At 34.0% G+C, this 8438-nt stretch overlaps 1 pseudogene; it reads left to right on the forward strand.

Annotated features, from left to right (window-relative positions):
* Positions 1–6287: 6287 nt before the first annotated feature.
* On the forward strand, positions 6288–7195 carry LOC116592466 (annotated as a pseudogene).
* The last annotated feature ends 1243 nt before the right edge of the window (positions 7196–8438 follow it).

Genomic DNA, 8438 nt, shown 5'->3' on the forward strand with positions numbered 1-8438 from the left:
ATGCTCATGGATTGGAAGAACAAATACTATTAAAATGTCTTATACTACCCAAAGCAATCTAAGCATTTTATGCAGTCCCTATAAAATAGTAACAGCATTTTCACAAACCAAAAAAATGCAAAATAAAACAAAACCTATAATTTGTATGGAACCACACACACAAAAAAACCTAATAGCCAAAGCAAACTTGAAAAAGAACAAAACTGGAGTTATCACAATTCCAGACTTCAAGTTATATTACCAAGCTATGGTAATCAAAACAGTACTGTACTGGCAGTAAAGTAGACATATGGGTCAATGGAACAGAATAAAAAAACCCAGAATAAACCCACGATTCAATTATTCTTTCACAAATACATAATGGGAAAAGTCTTCGCAGGTTGGAAAAACTGGAAATCCATATGCAAAAGAAGGTAAGGAAATCACTTTCTTACACACACACACACACACAGGATTTTCTTTCACCAAACAAAAATATGGATTTGAGCCCTAAATGTGACCCTGAAACCATAAAAATCCTAGAAGAAAGCACAGGCAGTAATTTCTCTGACATTGGCTATAATGATATTTTTCCTGATGTGTTTCCTGAGGCACAGAAGCAAAAGCAAAAATAAACTATTGAGACTTCACCAAAATTAGAAGCTTCTGCCCAGTGAAGGAAATAATAAACAAAACTAAAAGACAATCGACCAAAGGAGATAAGATATTTGCAAATGACATATTAATAAAGGGTTAGTATCTAAAGTATACAGAATTTACACAACTCAACACTGAAAAACAAGCAATTCAGTTAACAAATGGGCAAAAGACATGAACAGACATTTCTTCAAAGACATCCAGATGGTCATCAGACACATGAAAAGATGTTCATCATCACTCATCATTAAGGAAATGTAAATCAAACTAAAATGATATATGATCTCACACCTGTCAGAATGTCTAAAATCAAAAACTAAAGAAACAATGTGTTCGTGAGGATGTGGTGAAAAAGGAGTCCTACTCATGCCTTGTTGGTTGAAATGCAAACTGGGGCAGCCACTGATGAAAACTGTAGGGAGGTTTCTTAAAAACTTAAAAATAGAGCTACCATATGATCGATTAATTCCACTAGTGGGCATTTACCCAAAGAATATAAAAACAGTAATTTGAAAAGATATGTGCACCTCTATGCTTTTGCAGCACTATTTACAATGGCCAAAATATAGAAGCAGCTCATGTGCATGGATAGGTGAATGGATAAAGAAGATGTGCTGAAGAAGATTTGAATGGATAAAGAAGATTCAGAAGATGAATGGATTAGGAAGAAAATATAATAGAAAAATACAATAGAAGATAAAATGTATGTGTGTGTGTGTGTGTGTGTAACTTAGCTATAAAAAAAGAATGAAATCTAGCCATTTGAATCAACATCGATAGATATAGAGTGTACTATGCTAAGCAAAATAAGTCAGAGAAGGATAAATTTCATTTGACTTCATTCACATGTGGAATTTAAGGAACAAAACCAGTGAACAAAGGAAAAAAAGAGAGAGGGATACCAAAAAACTGATCTTAACTTAAAAGAACCAAGTAAGTGATGGCTATCAGAGGAGATGTGGGTGAGGGGATGGCTGAAATAGGTGAAGGGGAGAAAGACCACGCTTACCTTGAAGAACACTGAGTAATGTATAGAATTGATGTATCACTGTATTGCACATCTAAAACTAATATAACAGTATATGTAGACTACACTGGATTTAAATTTTTAAAAAATGTACTTAGAGTCAATTTAAAGAAGAAAACGTAGAAGAAGGAAAAAGGAAAAAATTATTAACCAACATTCTTGAAGAGGAAAGACTAAGGAGTTTTCCAAATTAAAGGAGACTAAAACATTATGGTAATAAAATAAACATGTACTTTTAAATTGTATTTTTTCTATAAAAAAAGTTTTTAGTCACGGGTGAAACTTAAATAGGATTGGAGAACTTCATGTTGATAATGTATCATTGTTACTGTCCTGACACTAATGGTAGAATATACTTTTTTTATATAAACACATAATACTATATTTATTTATTTACTTATTTATTTTATTTAGCATAACAGTATTCATTACTTTTGCATCACACCCAGTGCTCCATGCAATCTGCACCCTCTCTAATACCAACCACCTGGTTCCCCAAACCTCCCACCCCCCACCACTTCAAACCCCTCAGATTGTTTTTCAGAGTCCATAGTCTCTCAGTCACCTCCCCTTCCAATATCCCCCAATTCCCTTCTCCTCTCTAACTCCTCATGTCCTCCATGCTATTTGTTATGCTCCACAAAAAGATTATCCACCATGACCAGGAAGAATTCATTCCTAGGCTACAAGGATGGTTCAACATTCGCAAATCAATCAATGTGATAGAACAAATTAATATGAGAAGAGAGAAGAATCACATGGTCCTCTCAATTGATGGAAAAACCATTTGACAAAATCCAGCATCCGTTCCTGATTAAAACGCTTCAAAGTATAGGGATAGAGGGAACATTCCTGAACTTCATCAAATCTATCTATGAAAGACCCACAGCAAATATCATACTCAATGGGAAAAAGCTTGCATCCTTCCCGTTGAGATCAGGAACACAACAAGGATGCCCACTCTCACCACTCTTGCTCAACATAGTATTAGAAGTCCTAGCAACAGCAATCAGACAACAAAGAGAAATAAAAGGTATCCAAATTGGCAAGAAAGCAGTCAAACTCTCTCTCTTCGCAGATGACATGATCTTTTACATGGAAAACCCAGAAGACTTCACCCCCAAACTACTAGAACTCATACAGCAATTCATCAATGTGGCAGGATACAAAGTCAATGTACAGAAATCAGTGGCTTTCTTATACACTAACAATGAAAATACAGAAAGGGAAATTAGAGAATCAATTCCATTTACTATAGCACAAAGAACCATAAGATACCTGGAATTAAACCTAACCAAAGAGGTAAAGGATCTGTACTCGAGGAACTACAGAACACTCATGAAAGAAATTGAAGAAGACACAAAAAGATGGAAGACCTTTCCATGCTCTTGGATCAGAAGAATAAACATTGTTAAAATGTCTATACTGCCTAGAGCAATCTATACTTTTAATGCTATTCCAATCAAAATTACACCGGTATTCTTCAAAGAGCTGGAGCAAATAATCCTAAAATTTGTATGGAATCAGAAGAGAACCCGAATCACTAAGGAAATGTTGAAAAACAAAAATAAAATTGGGGGCATCATGTTACCTGATTTCAAGCTTTACTACAAAGCTGTGATCACCAAGACAGCATGGTACTGGCATAAAAACAGACACACAGACCAGTGGAACAGAGTAGAGAGCCCAAGTATGAACCCTCAACTCTATGGTCAAATAATCTCCAGCAAAATAGGAAAAAATATACAGTGGAAAAAAGTTTCTTCAATAAATGGTGCTGGGAAAACTGGACAGCTATATGGAGAAAAATGAAACTCTACCATTCTCTTACACCATACACAAAGATAAACTCAAAATGGATAAAAGACCTCAATGTGAGACAGGAATCCATCAGAATCCTAGAGGAGAGCATAGGCAGTAACCTCTTCGATATCAGCCACAGCAACTTCTTTCAAGATATGTCTCCAAAGGCAAAGGAAACAAAAGCGAAGATGAACTTTTGGGACTTCATCAAAATCAAATGCTTCTGCACAGCAAAGGAAACAGTCAACAAAACAAAGAGGCAATGCACGGAATAGGAGAAGATATTTGCAAATGACAGTACAGACAAAAGGTTGATATCCAGGATCTATAATGAACTCCTCAAACTCAACACACACAAAACAGATAATCATATCAAAAAATGGGCAGAAGATATGGACAGACACTTCTCCAATGAAGACATACAAATGGCTATCAGACACATGAAAAAATGTTCGTTATCACTACCGATCAGGGAGATTCAAATTAAAACTACATTGAGATACCACCTTATACCAGTTAGAATGGCCAAAATTAGCAAGACAGGAAACAACATGTGTTGGAGGGGATATGGAGAAAGGGGAACCCTCTTCCACTGTTGGTGGGAATGCAAGTTGGTGCAGCCTCTTTGGAGAACAGTGTGGAGATTCCTCAAGAAATTAAAAATAGAGCTTCCCTATGACCCTGAAATTACACTACTGGGTATTTACCCCAAAGACACAAATATAGTGAAAAAAAGGACCATCTGTATCCCAATGTTTATATCAGCAATGGCGATAGTCGCCAAACTATGGAATGAACCAAGATGCCCTTCAACGGACGAATGGATAAGGGAGATGTGGTACATACACACTAGGGAGTATTATGCCTCCATCAGAAAGGATGAATACCCAACTTTTGTAGCAACATGGACGGGACTGGAAGAGATTATGCTGAGTGAAATAAGTCACATATTAGTATATTGACGGAGCATCAAATGGTGCAGGAATAAAAGATATTCATTGTCTATTTGTTGGTTTTTTTTGTTATATTTTATATTGTTTCAAAATTTAAAAAATAGCAAAGTATTTAACTATTGTTTTTGACCTCCAGTTTGGGGCATTGGTCAGAAGTTATTGAAATATTAACATTGAGTAAGAAAGCAAGAAAGAGTTTCCTTTTGAGATAAACCACCTTAATGTGTAGATATGATCATACTGTCCCGGGGAACTGGAGTATCTGAAATTCTTTTGGCGTTAAGTTTAAAATATTTCTAGTTCTCTTTTGGGAGCAGATCTGTTTTGTAGTTAAAGAAAATCAGTTTTGTGCTTAAAGCAATTCAGTTTTTCTTTCTTAACTTTTTTGTTTGTTTGTTTTGGTTGTTGTTGCTTTTTTTTTTTTCCTTACATAACTGATATTCCTGACATGAGTCTCCAGAGGTCATTTATTATTCTTTTCTTCTTCTTCTTCTTTTTTTTTTTTTAAATTAATCCCTTTGTGTGTCTTTTGAGAAAAATGATAAAACTGTGCCTTTTGTTAGTGCTTAATATGAAACAAGAATTCTTTGTTACAAAATTTGGATTCCTTTCACATGAGGGATTTGCCAAAACATCTTTTCATTTACAGCATTACATTTCTACTTAGAATTTTTATGGAGACATTCAGCTTTATTTTAATATATAAGAAAAGAAGACAGAAAATGAACCTTACCTAGCCTGAAAGAGGATTCTAATTATATGTAATATTTGGATTCTGTCATTTTAATAAGTAGCAGTGGAAGTGAATGTAATTAACAGATGCATATAATTTTGAGAATGCATATGTTTTTAGAAACCTTCTTGAAAGAGAATAGTCATAATTTATTTTTGACCTCTGTTTCTACCATATTCCTATAAGGGGAAAATTATATGAATGTTTTTGAGATATGGTAAGTCACTTAAAATTTGCAATAAATATCTAGATCATAAATGAAAGCATTCTCACAAGTAAAAGTCAGGTAGTCTACTGACTTCTGAACTGTCATTTACTTTTCTGTTTTTATGTAGATGCAATATTCAAAGCTTCATGATTAAATGCAACTGATATGAGAAGACTGATGCATTTGAAACCAAAGAAAAACAATAATTAAGTGAAATGAAATAAAGAAACAATGCAGAAGTACTGCACTAAAACAAAATAATAATATATATCGGAATATTTCAACCACAGAGAAAATATGTAACTGTGACTATTTCTACATATTACAAATTTTTAAGTGTTTTAATGAGCTAAGAATTTTTGAAGAATATTACATATAAACATTGGTATTAATTTTCTAAATGTTACCAGAAGTTTTCAATAATTTTTAAGATATACATAGAAGTTTTTCAATAATTTTTAAGATATACATAGAAAATAAATTTAAAGTCAATAATTTTTCAATAATTTTTCAATAATTTCAATAATTTTTTCAATAATTTTTAAGATATACATAGAAAATAAATTTAAAGTCAAGCTTATGTTCTATTTAGAACACTGAAACAGAAATCAGCTGGAAATGATCAGCTAAATTTAAGTTATCTTTTAAGTTCCAATAGAAAAAAGAAAAAATTAAGTAGTTTGTTACCATAACTAAGGTTTAAACGGAATCATCTGTTAGAGGTTCCTAGGTTGAGCTATGCTATAGTTTTAAGTATCAACTCTCTTGTAAAATCAGATCATTTTTTTAAATTTATTTATATTTCCGACTATTGTTTTTGGTTTTTCACTTTTTGCTTTTTTTCTGTCTGTACCTTCTTAAAAACTCCTCTTATTTCCACTTCTGGAGTTTTTTCCTATATCTATCTTCATAATATTCAAATCAGAAATGAGGAATCAGTCAAGAGAGATCAAGTTCATTCTCCTAGGATTGACTGATGACCCACAATGGCAAATTGTGATTTTTATATTTTTCCTCCTAAACTATGTGTTGAGCGTGATTGGGAACTTAACCATCATCCTTCTTACCTAATTAGATCCCCGCCTCAAGACTCCCATGTATTTTTTCCTCCAAAATTTCTCCTTCTTGGAAGCTTCATTGACAACAGTCTGTATTCCCAGATACCTGATAAGCATCATGACTAAAAACAAAATAATTTCCTACAGTAGTTTTGTATCTCAGTTATTCTTTTTCATCTTGTTAGAAATTACAGAATTTTGCCTGCTGGCTGCCGTGTGTTTTGACCGATATGTAGCAATCTGCAAACCCCTCCATTACCCCATCATTATGCACAACAAAGTGTGTTACCAACTTCTATTCAGCTCATGGACAATTGGCTTTCTGGTTACATTTCCACCAGTGGCCTTGGGATTGACACTGGATTTCTGTGCTTCCAAAGTAATTGATCATTTCATGTGTGACACTTCCCCCATGCTGCAGCTTTCCTGTACTGACCCTCATTTACTGGAATTGATTTCATTTGCTGTAGCTATTGGAATACTTTTGATCACATTGCCTTTAGTAATTCTTTCCTACACATTCATTATCAAGACCATTCTAAAACTCCCGCTGCTCAGAAAAGAACAAAGGCTTTTTCTACATCTTCTTCTCATATGATTGTAGTCTCCCTTACTTATGGTAGCTGTATCTTTAATTACATAAAACCAACAGCAAAGGAAAGGGTGACTTTATCCAAAGGTGTAACTGTTATTTACACCTCAGTTGCCCCTTTATTAAACCCTTTCATTTATGCTCTCAGAAACCAGCAAGTGAAAGAAGCCTTCAAGGATATACTCCAAAAGATTTTCTCTTTTTTCAAAAAATGAAGAGAAAATTTTCAAATCTTAGCTAAAAGGTAAATAAAAATTTTGACTCATTTTATAAGCTTACTTAATCTATTCTTCAAATAGTCCATCTAATATTTATACCTTATAATATTTAACCACCTCTGTCACCACAATTCATCTTTTTCCTCCTACTCTATGATTAACAGTCCTGTGCTAAAGTATGAGTATTCACTTGAGTTATCAACACAAATGTGAAATTTCTTTCACTCTACAAAACATGGTTCTGACCACCTCAAAAACATGATTTTAAATAGATATTCATTATAAAAATTTTAATAAGTATACGGACATCAATATAATAATATGCACTACTATTGGAACTCTAGGAAGTTCTTCAAATGTCATACAAATGTTTTCAACAAAGCAAGAAAAGAAGGTAGGCTTCAAGTCATAAATAGCTCATATGTTCTAAAATGTAACAGAACTTTATCTGGTATGTCAGTAGACCTGAAAATTTGGAGTGAGTAACAATCACACACCTGGTTGGCTTATTTAATAGCAAAGACAATATTCTCATCTTTAAAATGTCTTTTTTTAAAAGATCTTATTAATTCATTTGACAGAAAGAGAGAAAGAGAGAGAAAGAAAATGAGCATAAAGCAGAGGAAGAGGGAAAAGCAAACTCACTTCTGAGCAGGACATTGGGCCAGATGCCAGGACCAGGAGATCATGACCTAAGCTGAAGGCAGATGCTTGACCATGTGAGCCACCGAGGTACCCCCCTAAAATGTCTTTTTAACTTAGCTGGAGTAAAGTATAGAAACATGGACTACAGGATTTTCTGTTGTCGGTGATTCCTATGAGAGTTTTCTTTTTTGATATAAAAGCTTATGTGAGCAGATTTTTATTTTATTAAGATTATTATGTTAGGGACACCTGGGTGGCTCAGTTGGTTAAGCAGCTGCCTTCGGCTCAGGTCATGATCCCAGCGTCCTGGGATCGAGTCCCACGTTGGGCTCCTTGCTCAGCAGGGAGCCTGCTTCTCCCTCTGCCTCTGCCTGCTACTCCATCTGCCTGTGCTTACTCTCTCCCCACCTCTCTCTCTGATAAAAAAAAAAAAAAAAAAAAAAATCTTAAAAAAAAAAAAAAGATTATTATGTTAAATTTATTGAGGATGGGTTTTTGGATGTTAGAGTCAGGAAGACAAGTTAAATGGCTAATACTTCAAACTAAATGAGTTACTTGAGAATTG

Source organism: Mustela erminea, chromosome 6 (assembly GCF_009829155.1).
Source record: "Mustela erminea isolate mMusErm1 chromosome 6, mMusErm1.Pri, whole genome shotgun sequence".
NCBI lineage: Eukaryota > Metazoa > Chordata > Mammalia > Carnivora > Mustelidae > Mustela > Mustela erminea.